Source organism: Pleurodeles waltl, chromosome 3_1 (assembly GCF_031143425.1).
Source record: "Pleurodeles waltl isolate 20211129_DDA chromosome 3_1, aPleWal1.hap1.20221129, whole genome shotgun sequence".
Taxonomy (NCBI): Eukaryota; Metazoa; Chordata; class Amphibia; order Caudata; family Salamandridae; genus Pleurodeles; species Pleurodeles waltl.
The window spans coordinates 1242351752-1242363912 of NC_090440.1; positions in this window are offsets into that span (position 1 = coordinate 1242351752).

Genomic DNA, 12161 nt, shown 5'->3' on the forward strand with positions numbered 1-12161 from the left:
GACTGTTGCGACACTAAAAGCTCTGAAAACACTGGAGATTACGGTGATCAGTCCTAGCTTCAAAAGGCTCTCTGGAACCCATCAGGAAATGCCTCCATTCCTTACAAGCTACTTTGAGAGCGAGTAGTTCTCGTTCCAGTACAGAATAATTTTGTTCAGCCTCTGATAGAATATGAGAGAGATAAAAGATAGGATGTTCCAATCCATCGTTGTCTTGCTTCTGCAGCAGAACTGCTCCAATAGCTCTGTCTGAGGCATCAGTCTCGACGATAAATTTCTTGGTATTGTCAGGATGACCCAACACGGGTGCTTGGGTAAAGGATGTCTTTAATTCTTGAAATGCGCGTTCGGCCTCCTTGGTCCAAATGAAACCCTTCTTCAGGTTCTCTTTCTTAATCGTTTGTGTTATGAAACTTTGTAGGTGGGCAAAGTTCTGAATAAACTGACGATAAAAGTTTGATAAACCAAGAAAACATTGTGTTTCTTTAATGGATGTTGGGGAAGGCCAATCTAATATGGCACTGACCTTGTCAGGATCCATGGATATTCCGTGTTGATTAATACAAAACCTGAGATACCTTACTTCAGATTTATGGAACTCACACTTCTCAGGCTTACAAAACAATTGTTTTTTCTTGAGTCTTTCCAGGACTTGCAGGACATGATCTACATGGTGCTCAGGATCACGGGAATATATCAAGATATCATCCAAATAAATGACCACATATTGATTAAGTACATCAGAGAACCCTGAATCCATAAATCGTTGAAAAACAGAAGGGGCATTGGTCAGTCCAAAGGGCATAACACGATACTCATAGTGCCCAAAAGGGGTACGGAAAGCTGCTTTCCATTCATCTCCTTCCTTGATCTGAAGGTGATGGTAGGCACCCGTAAGTCTAATTTAGTAAATATCTTGGCTCCTTGAATGGCATCCAATATATCTCTGATTAAAGGCAGTGGATATCGATCCTTAATCGTTATTCTGTTGAGTTCACGAAAGTCCACACAAGGACGCAGATCCTTAGTCTTCTTTGGGACGAAGAAGAGGGGAGCCCCAGCGGGGGACGTGGAAGGAGCAATCAAACCGTTGTGTAAGTTGTCATCTAAATATTCCCTTAGCACCTTCTTTTCTTGGTCTGTCAGAGAATACATTCGACCAAAGGGGACGACTTCATCAGGAATTAAAGGAATAGCACAGTCATAACTGCAATGAGGTGGCAAAATAGGATTACTAGGTTTCTGAAATATCCTGATATATTCCTGATAACAATCTGGAACCCCCTGGATAATATTGATAGAGTTATCCTTAGTTGACTGACAGGACCTTTTTGGAGTCCAATAAGAAGTAGTGGAATAAGAATTCTGTTGACAAAATGAAGACGTTAGGGATATAGTTCGTGTTTCCCAATTGATATAGGGGTTGTGTCGGACTAACCAGGGAATTCCCAAAATCATGATATGATTTGGTGAGGCTATGAGATCAAAGGCAAAGTGTTCTTGATGCACCCCAAATGTCAAACAAAGAGTAGGAGTTGAGGCCACCACAGGTCCTGAGGTTAACGGAAAGCCATCCACCGTGTGAACCTGCTCAGGAGTTTCTTTAGGAATGCGGGGAATTCCTTTACTCGTAGCACAGGTCTCATCCAGCTAGAGTCCACTGGCTCCACAATCAAGGAGAGCCAGAAGATGTTCTTCTTGATCTTGTGAACTTTGCAACTTGACCGAGAGGATAAACAGGGTGGACATGCTTTCTTTGGAGGAACATATTGAAGGTACTTCAGCTCCTCCTGTCTCTTTCCTCCTTACAGGGGACGGAAGCTGGCATTTCCCGCAGGCCTGGAGGGACGTACCGGACAACTACGGATCAGGTGGCCAGCCTTACCACAGTATAGGCAAAGTCCCCTTCGTCGTCGTTCCTCCCTTTCTGACTCCGTCAATGGCCCACGAACCAGATCTATCTACATGGGCTGTTCATGGGGAGGTGGAGAGGCTTCAGATGAACTATCTTCCGTTTGCCGACTGCTAGCACGGAAGGTACCGGACTGGTATGGAGCTCTAGTTCTACGTCTTTCCATCTTGCGCTCTCGAAGTCTATACTCGATGTTCATAGATTGATCCATTAATTCTTTCAAAAAACAAGCTGGAGAAGAGTGTCCAAGCTCATCTTTAATTTCTTCACGCAGGCCTCAGCGGAAAAGGGTTACGAAGGTGCATTCTACCCAGGAGGTTTCAGCTGCCAGCTGTTTGAAGCGGGTTATATACTGCAGTACATCCTGATTACCCTGCTGAATGTCACATAAGGCTTCTTCAGCTGCTGCTTCTACCCCAGGTCTCTCAAACATTTGTTTGAAAACAGTCAAGAAAGCGGAATAGTTAGCCAGGACCGGGTCATCTGCAGAAACCAGAGGAGTCGCCCAAGCAAGCACTGGACCAGACAAGGCGCTGATCAGATAGCCCACTTTTGCCTTATCAGAAGAAAACTGGAGTGGACGAAAGGCAAAGAAAACCGTGAGGGCGTACAAAAATTCCTTCATCTTTAAAGGATCTCTGGAATATCGAGGAATAGTAGCAGATATGGGTGGTATGTCCATTGATCGGGAAGACAAGACCTGTCGTAGCGCAGTGTTCTCTGCCCGTAACTGTTGTAACTCTTTGGCTTGTTGTTGGACAGTCTGTAACATAGCTTGAGAATTTTCTGACGCCTCTCCCTGTGGATCTTCCATGGCGCTCTCGCAATGCAGAATGTTTTGGCGTTGCAATCTGTCACGTACTGCGCTGGACTTCTCACCTCTGGATTTCGGATTGGCGAATACACCAAGGCCCTCATTCCAACATTGACGGGCGGCGGAGGCCGCCCGTCAATGTTGCGCGTCAGGAATACCGCTCCGCGGTCCAGAGACCGCGGAGGGTATTCCAAGTTTTCCCCTGGGCTGGCGGGCGGCCGCCGAAAGGCCGCCCGCCAGCCCAGGGGAAAACGACCTTCCCACCATGAAGCCGGCTCGTAATCGAGCCGGCGGAGTGGGAAGGTGCGACGGGTGCTGTTGCACCCGTCGCGTATTTCACTGTCTGCAAGGCAGACAGTGAAATACATTTTGGGGCCCTCTTACGGGGGCCCCTGCAGTGCCCATGCTGTTGGCATGGGCACTGCAGGGGCCCCCAGGGGCCCCACGACGCCCCCTCCCGCCATCCGGTTCCCGGCGGGAGAACCGCCAGGAACTGGATGGCGGGAGGGGGAGTCGGAATCCCCAAGCCGGCGCAGCAAGCTGCACCGGCTTGGAGGATTCCTTGGGGGCAGCGGGAAACCGGCGGGAGACCGCCGGTTTCCCTTCTCTGACCGCGGCTAAGCCGCCGCGGTCAGAATGCCCCGCGGGGCACCGCCGGCCTGTCGGCGGTGCCACCGCGTCCCGCGGCCCTGGCGGAAGTAATCCGCCAGGGTCGTAATGACCACCCAAGTCTTCTACACAACCTGGATACTCCCAGATAAGGGCGACCCCTTCTAGTAGCCACGGTGCCGCTTGACAGGCTACGCCAAAGCAGACCGTACCCTCCAGAAGGAGTCCCAGAGGGAAAAAACCCCAACACTGGGGAAAAAAACCTCTAACAGGAACTCCTGAAGGAAAACAAGAAAAAACAGGACTTGACAACAGGAAACAAAAATAGGCAATATCCAGGGTAAAAGCAGGAAAAAAGGAACAGGCAAAAATATCCCAGGGCAAAAGCAGGAACAAAGAACAGGCAAAAATCTCCCAAGGCAAAAGCAGGAACAAAGAACAGGCAGAAAATCTCCCAAGGCAAAAAGCAGGAACAAAGAACAGGAGCGAACAGCACAACCAGAAGGAAGTGTTTGCAACGCAAGGAGGAACAAGACTGACTGACTTATATACTGAGAAAAGGGAAGTGACATCACAGGAAAGGGAAGTAACACCATCTTGGATTGGGAAAAGCCCATAGACCAGAATAGAAAAAAGGAAGTAGTATAAAAGAAAAACAGAGCATGCTGGGACAAAAACACGAAGAAGACAAGATGGACACAACATGGATAGAGACAGGCAAAAGGACCAAAAAAAAACATCACCAACAACAAAAGAAGAAAAAAGGCTACAAGTAAGTGTAGCGCGACCGGGAGTGAAATATATGCTTCCCAGAAAGCATAGTCAAAAAACGCGGGGAACGGTGCTCCGAATAGCGGTAGAGCGTTCCACCCGCGAGGACAGAAAGAGATGCTGCGTCAGAGCGCGGCGTTACACAGCCAGATGTAACCTCCAAAAATCACTTTCAGCCATGATGGATTTTTGAGGGATGTTGATCCCTGGGATTAATTTTTGCCACACATCCCAGGAAGTGGTCATCACAGGGGGAAGGACCCTGCACCTGATTGGAGAACCAGAACCCCCCTGTTTTTCACCCAGGAGCAGGGATACAACTGGCAGACCTGCACCCACACCTCAGATCCCTATCAGATTCCAACAAGGAAGAACTACAGGAGAAGAAGGACTGACCTGCTGGACCCCTGACCTGCACCAGGACACTGCACTCTGGTGGACTGTGTCAGCTGCACACTTGGGCTTCACCACTAAAAGGACTTTATCTGTCTTCTAGTGCTTCAAGAAGAAACTCCCTGTTTACTACAGGTACAAAGGAGCTGCCCAGAGTCCCCGGCATCAAGTCCTACAAGCAGAGCCCAGCTGACCAACGTCCAGTGGCCATTTGAGGATTCTGACCAGGTGCATTCTGAGAATTGTAGTCCCAATTCCCAAGGAGCAACTCAGAGCTTCTGGAACCTTGGATCAAGTTGTGAACACTTCAAGGACACAAAAGGGACCTCTGGAAGAAGATCCAGAAGTTTGGAGATGTTTGAAGCAACTCCATAAGTTGAAGAGGTGCATTATGGGAGTTGTAGTCCCAGACCCCAAGAGGCACACCAGAGCCTCTGAACCCTTGGCTGGTGCTGTGGATCACTTTCCTGAATCAAACACTTCTGAAAGTAAGTGTGACAGTGTTACCTCATGGGTGGCCTGAACTGTGGACTTTGTTCCTTTCCAGTGTGACCTTTTTTAACCCTTTCAGCGCTAGTTGCTTCTATACGCTAGAAAGCATTCATTCTTTAAAAATTCATATCTCCAGTTCCCCTTACCCGATTTTATTCATTTTGTGTCATTTTAAAGCTAAAAATATTTCCTATTTTCATAAATTGATTGCGGATTTTTAAACTGTTTCCTGTGTTTTATTTAATTACTGTTTTGTGATATTTGAATGCTTTACGCTCAGTCTCCTAAGTTAAGCCATGTCGCTCGTTGCCAAGCTACCAAGGGTTGAGCTAGGTTTAATTTACTGAGACCTAACTAGACCTAAGTGGAGGTTAGTGGCCTATTGCTAAGTGTAGCTACTTACCTGCCCTTACCAATAACCCATTTTCCAACAGCCCCCCAATACCATATCTGGATTGGGGGTTCAATTTCACAATTTTAGACACCTCACATGGCCATATTCGGAGTTACAATTGTGAAGTTACATAAATGTATTGACCTACATATAATGCACGCTTAAAATGGTGTCCCCGCACTCACGAAGTCCGGAAAATTGGCCCTGGACAATGTTGGCACACATTTGCTAGTTGTAGGAAAGTAGCCTCTTTCTAGCTTGGTTACCCTCACTTTTGGCCTGTTTGTGAGTGTGTGTCCGAGTGTTTTTACTGTGTCACTGGGATCCTGCTAGCCAGGACCCCAGTGCTCATACATAAAAACCTATATGTCAGTGTGTTTTGCCTGTCTCAGTGGGATCCTGCTAGCCAGGACCCCAGTGCTCATAGTTTGTGGCCTAATGTGTATGCCTGTGTAGTGTCTAACTGTGTCACTAAGGATCTGCTAATCAGAACCCCATTGCTGATGCTCTCTCTGCTTTTACATTTGTCACTGTAGGCCAGTGACTTCATTTACCAATTTCAATTGGCACACTGGACCCACCTTATAAGTCCCTAGTATATGTTACCTAGGTACCCAGGGCATTGGGGTTCCTGGAGATCCATATGGGCTGCAGCATTTATTTTGCCACACATGGGGAGCTCAGACAAACCTTTACACAGGACTGCCATTGTAGCCTGCGTCAAATAACGCACACGTTATTTCACAGCCATTTTCACTGCACTTAAGTAACTTATAAGTCACCCATGTCTACCCTTCACTTTCTGAATGTTAGGTGCAAAGTTACTAAGTGTGAGGGCACCATTGAACTAGCAAATGTGCCCCCACATAGTTCAGGGCCATTTCCCTGGGCTTTGTGAGTGCAGGGCTGACACTATACTGCACTATACCTATATGTAGCTTCACAATGGTAACTCAGAATATGGCCATATAACATGTCTAAAATCATGGTATTGTCCCCCCCATTCTAAATCAGGTATTGGGGAGCCAATTCCATGCATCCTGGGGGGTCGACCATTGCCCCCACAGTACTGCCAAACCAGCTCTCTGAGGCTTTCACTGCAGCTTTAGCTGCTGCCACCTCACAGGCAGGGTTCTGCCCTCCTGGGGTATGGGCAGCCCATTCCCAGGAAGGCAGAACAAAGCATTTCCTCTGAGAGCAGGATGTTACACCCTCTCGCTTTGGAAATAGGTGTTATAGGCATGGGAGAGGTAGCCTCCCCCAGCCCCTGGAAATGCTTTGAAGGGCACAAATGGTGCCCTCCTTTCACAAACAAGTCTACACCGGTTCAGGGACCCCTTCTCCCCTGCTCTGGCGGGAAACTGGACAAAGGAAAGGGGAGTGACCACTCCCCTGTCCATCACCACCCCAGGGGTGGTGACCAGAGTTCCTCCAGTGTGTCCCAGATTTCAGCCATCTTGTTTTTCAAGGTGTGGGGGCACTCTGGAGGTCTCTGAGTGGCCAGTGCCAGCAGGTGGCATCAAAGACCCCTCCTGATAGATCCATACCTGATAAAGTAGCCAATCCCCCTCTTAGGGCTATTTAGGGTCTTTCCTGTGGGTTCTCTTCGGATTCTGCTTGCAAGTGTCCTTCAGGAATCCTCTGCAACAATTTCAAACTCTTCTGACCTCGGATCAACCGCATCCTGCTCCAAGAAACGCTATAACTGCAACAAAGTGTATGAGGTACTTTTCTTCAGCAACCCCAACTCCAAGTCAGCAACCTCGACAGTTTCCATGGTGTGCATGCTCTGGGTACTCCCTGCCTTCATCCTGCACTAGAAGGACCGAAGAAATTTCCCGTGGAATGACGGAGTCACTCCCCTGCTCCAAGCATGCACCTTCCAAGGCAACGACCCGTACCCTGGGACTCCTCTCACAGCAACGAGCGTGCTCCTAAGGACACCGAGGGTGGACATCATCGACATAGCCTGTCCTGAGGTCCTGCTGACGCAATTTGGAGGAGATAAGACCTTGCCTTCCCCTAAAATGACGGTTACCCCTGTGTGTAGTGTCTTCTTCGCCTCCTGAGGTCCATCCAGTGCCATTTTGATGAAAAACACACTTTTGTCATAGCCAAGGCTTGCTGGCGCCTTCTAACGCAAAATCTTGTCTGCAACGATCTTCACCCCATGTGACATCTTTTGCATCATGCAGGAACCTGCTGGCATCTTCCTAGGGTGCATTTCTGCAGTCTTCAACTAACCAGGGACTCTTCTTTTGCACCCTCTTCTGGGTTGGCAGGGGCTCCTGTCCTTCCTGGAACCTCTTTTGACTTCTGGACTTGGTCCCCTTCCTTTGCAGGTCTTCAGGTCCAATAATCTAGCAGTTGTTCTTTGCAGACTTGGTTGGCTGCTGCAAAATCCCTAAAACGACGTGTAGTGTGTCCTAAAGAAACTTGTAGTACTTTACTCCTGCTTTTCTGGGCTCTGGAGTGGGGTAATTTACTTGCCTTTACTGTATTCTTCCTCTCCCAGCGATTCTGCACACAATATACTTGCCTAGGGGGGATTTTGTGATTCACATTGCACTTTTTTAGTATATGGTTTGTGTTGCCCCATGACATATTTTCTCCCATTGCATTCTATAGGATTTCCTACTGTTTGCATTTTTCTATGACTATTAAATATTGGTGTCTAGTGTATATATTGTGTATAATACTTACCTCCAGAAGGAGTATTCCCTCTAAGATATTTTTGGTACTGTCACCCAAATAAATACCTTTATTTTTGGTAACACTGAGGCCCTCATTCTGACCCTGGCGGTCGGCGGAGAGACGGCGGTCGGACCGCGAACAGACCGGCGGTATTAAAAATGGCATTCTGACCGCGGCGGTCCCCGCCGCGACCGACCGCTACTTCTCCACTCCGACCGCCGCGGCGGTCATGACCGCGGGGCTGGAGTTTGCGCACTCCGGCCCGGCGGTCGTCCCAAGACCGCCAAGGGTATTATGACCCTGCCTACCGCCGCGGTTTCTTGCGGGCGGGAACCGCCGTGCGAACCATGGCGGTAAGCACTATCGGGGCCAGGGAATTCCTTCCCTGGCACTGATAGGGGTCTCCCCCACCCCCCACTACCCACCCGAGTCCTCCCCCCACACCCTCCACCCCCCTGCCACCCCCCAGAGGTGGTACGAACCCCCTCCCCACCCCCACCCCGACATGCACATACATGTACCCCGACATGCACACACCCCCAACATGCACATATACACGCCCCCTACACACACATACACAACGGGGACACATACCCGCACACATACATGCCGACATGCGCACCTGCCGAACAGCACACATTACCCATAGACACAGCAGCACCCCCCGCCCGCATACACGCACTCACACACCCACTCTACACACTCACACGCACACCCCCATGCACGCCCACATCACACAACACCCCCCCACCCCCTCCCCTCACGGACGATCAACTTACCTTGTGCGTTGGTCCTCCGGGAGGCGACGGGAGCCATAGGGACGTGACCGCCAACAGAAGACCGCCAACAGAAGACCGCCACACAGAAATGTGGGTCGTAATTCTGTGGGCGGTGTTCTGCTGGCGTGGCGGTGGAGGTTGACCAGTCTCCACTTTCCCGCCGACCGCCAGTGTGGCTGCTGGCGGTTTTCCGGCGGAACGCTCCCAGCGGTCAGAATGCGCACAGCGGCACACCGCCGCGGTCGGCGGTCTTCACCGCGGCGGTAACTCAGCGGTCTTGCGAAAAGACCGCCAAGGTCAGAATGAGGGCCTGAGTATTGTCTTTACTTGTGTATAAGTACCTTGTAACTATGAGTGGTATTGCATGAGCTTTGCATGCCTCGTAGTTCAGCCTAAGCTGCTCTGCGATAGCTACTTCTATCAGCCTAAGCTGCTAGAACACTACTACTTCACGAATAAGGGATAACTGGACCTGGTATAAGGTGTAAGTACCCACGGTACCCACTACAAACCAGGCCAGCCTCCTACACTAGTGCATGGACGCCCTCAGGCACAGTAACTTTGCACCTAGCCTTCAGTAACTGAAGGTTAGACATATAGGTGACTTATAAGTTAGCTGGTGCAGTGAAAATGGCTGTGAAATAGTGTGTGCACTATTTCACTCAGGCTGCAGTGGCAGTCCTGAAGGAGTGTTTGTATGAGCACCTTATGGGTGGCAAAAGAAATGCTGCAGCCCATAAGGATCTCTTGGAACCCCAATGGCCTTTATACATAGGTACTATATACTAGGATCTTATAAGGGGCAACCAGTGTGCCAGTTAGAATTGGTTTATGGAGTCACTAAACTATAGTGACAAATTTGGTAAACAGAGAGAGCATGAGCACTGGAGTTCTATTTAGCAGAACTCCAGTGACACAGTCAAGCATACTGACAACACACATAGACCACACACGTTAAGCACTGGAATCCTGACTAGCAGGCTCCCAGTGAGACAGTAAAAACACACTGACAAATAGGTCTCAAACTATGAGCACTGGGGTCCTGGCTAGCAGGATCCCAGTGAGACAGTAAAAATGCAGGCAGATGTACCATTTTACCTGCATAACCATTACAAAGTGGTGTGATGAATGCAACTCCGTATTGAGCAACACAACATGAGGCCTGCGCCATGCATCATGTATGGGAGGGGGTCCCAAAACCTGTTTTTGGGGGGAAAATGTATAAGCCTCTGGGAAAAATTAGAAATACCTAAATTCCATATATCATGCACTCTGAATGGCTGCTGTTAGTAGGTGTGATATGGTGGCATATGAATGTATGTGATGTGCCCCCATGTACTCAGCAGAAGTCGTGATGATCTGTTGTGGTGCACCTCCTGCTGTGTACATAATTTTCCTACACATCAATAGATGCAGTTGGACCCTACCTTCATCATGCTGTGCTTTAATTCTCATTAGTTGCACACATGGCAGGGGTAAGATGGTGCATTGAGGGCCACAAGGACTGTAGTGATGCACTTGGTGCTGCACCACTGTTTCTCAATCTGCCCCTTTGTGTCATTGGCCAAGGCCATTTAAGGGAGCTTGACTATGTGCTGGGTCCAGACTACTATCTCTTTCCTCTTCCTGTACATTGTGTATGACATACACCCTAAACTATTTCTATTACCACACATATGTGCTGATTTAGTTCCACAGGCCTGCCACATCTCACTGACTGTATGGGCCTGCCCTGCATCTGCTCCATCACGGGCACATTACTCAGTAACAAATGCATCCTTGGACCACAGAGCAAGGTTCAATTAATCAGGATACTGTTGCAGCACCCAGTGCTGTGCCAAACTCACTGTGCACCCAAGGGCACCCATTCAGCCACAATGTGTGTGCCGTTTGTAGGTGGCTGGCCTGGCTTATAGTGGGTACCTGATGGTACTTACACCTTGTGGCGGGTCCAGTTATCCCTTATTAGTAGATTAGTAGTGTTCTAGCAGCTTAGGCTGATAGAGGTAGCTATAGAAGAGCAGCTTAGGCTGAACTAGGAGACATGCAAAGCTCCTACTATACCACTTATATCAAATAGTATTATATCACAAGAAACACAATACAGTTACTAAAAATAAAGGTACTTTATTTTAGAGACAATGTGCCAGAAAAATCTCAGAGGATATACTCCCTTAGGAGGTAAGTAAAATACACAAAATATACACACAAACCAAAATCAGGTAAGTAAAACAGTTAGAAAGTAGTGCAAACACTGTAGAATACAATATGATACAATAGGCCTAGGGGAAACACAAACCATATACTAAGAAAGTTGAATGTGAACCACAAATGGACCCCTAGGCTAGTGTAGTGTGTAGAGGGTCACTGGGAGTGTAAGAAAACACTAAGGGTGTCTAAGATACCCCACCCCAAGTCCCTGAAAAGTAGGAGTAAAGTGATACTACTTCCCCAGGAACACACTAAACTCGTGATAGGAGTTTCTGCAAAGACCACAACAGACTGCAAAGCACTGAGGACGGATGCCTGGACCTGAGGACCTGTAAAGGAAGGGGACCAAGTCCAAAAGTCACAAAAGTGTCTAGGGGGGCAGGAGCCCACTAAAACCCGCATGAAGGTACAAAATTGTGTAGAAGATGTCCCACGGATTGCTGGAGGATGCAGCATTGTTTCCTTAGAGAAAGACTGCATACAAGTCTTGCTAGCTGCAAAGGTTGCCGTTGAATAAAAAGGGTGCTGCCCGGGCCCAGGAAGGACCAGGAGGTCACCAATTGGAAGAGGAGACAGAGGGGGTCCCTCAGCAACACAGAGAGCTCATGCACAAGAAGGCAGCACCTGCAGAAGTACTTGAACATGGGTTCAAGAAAACTGAGCACAGCGGTTGTCTCAACACTACAAGAGAGGGTCCCACGAAGCCAGTGGTCAACTCAGCGAGTTGAGCAATGCAGGACGGAGTGCTAGGGACCTGGGCTAGGCTGTGTACAAAGGATTCCTTGCAAAGGTGCACAGAATCCATAGCAGCTGCAGTTCACGCAGTGCACAGGATTACTGCCTGGAGAGGGGAGGAAAGGACTTACTTCCTCCAAATTTGGACAGTTGGACCACTGGACAGTCTGGGTTACTTGGGTCCACCAATTGTGTTCCAGGGGCCAAGCTCGTCAGTATGAGAGGGGTCCCAGAGTACCGGTGATGCTGAAGTTTGGTGCCTGCTGGAGCAGGGGGAAGATTCCATCAACCCACAGGAGATTTCTTCATGGCTTCCAGTGCAGTGTGAAGACAGACAGCCCCCAGAGCATGCACCAC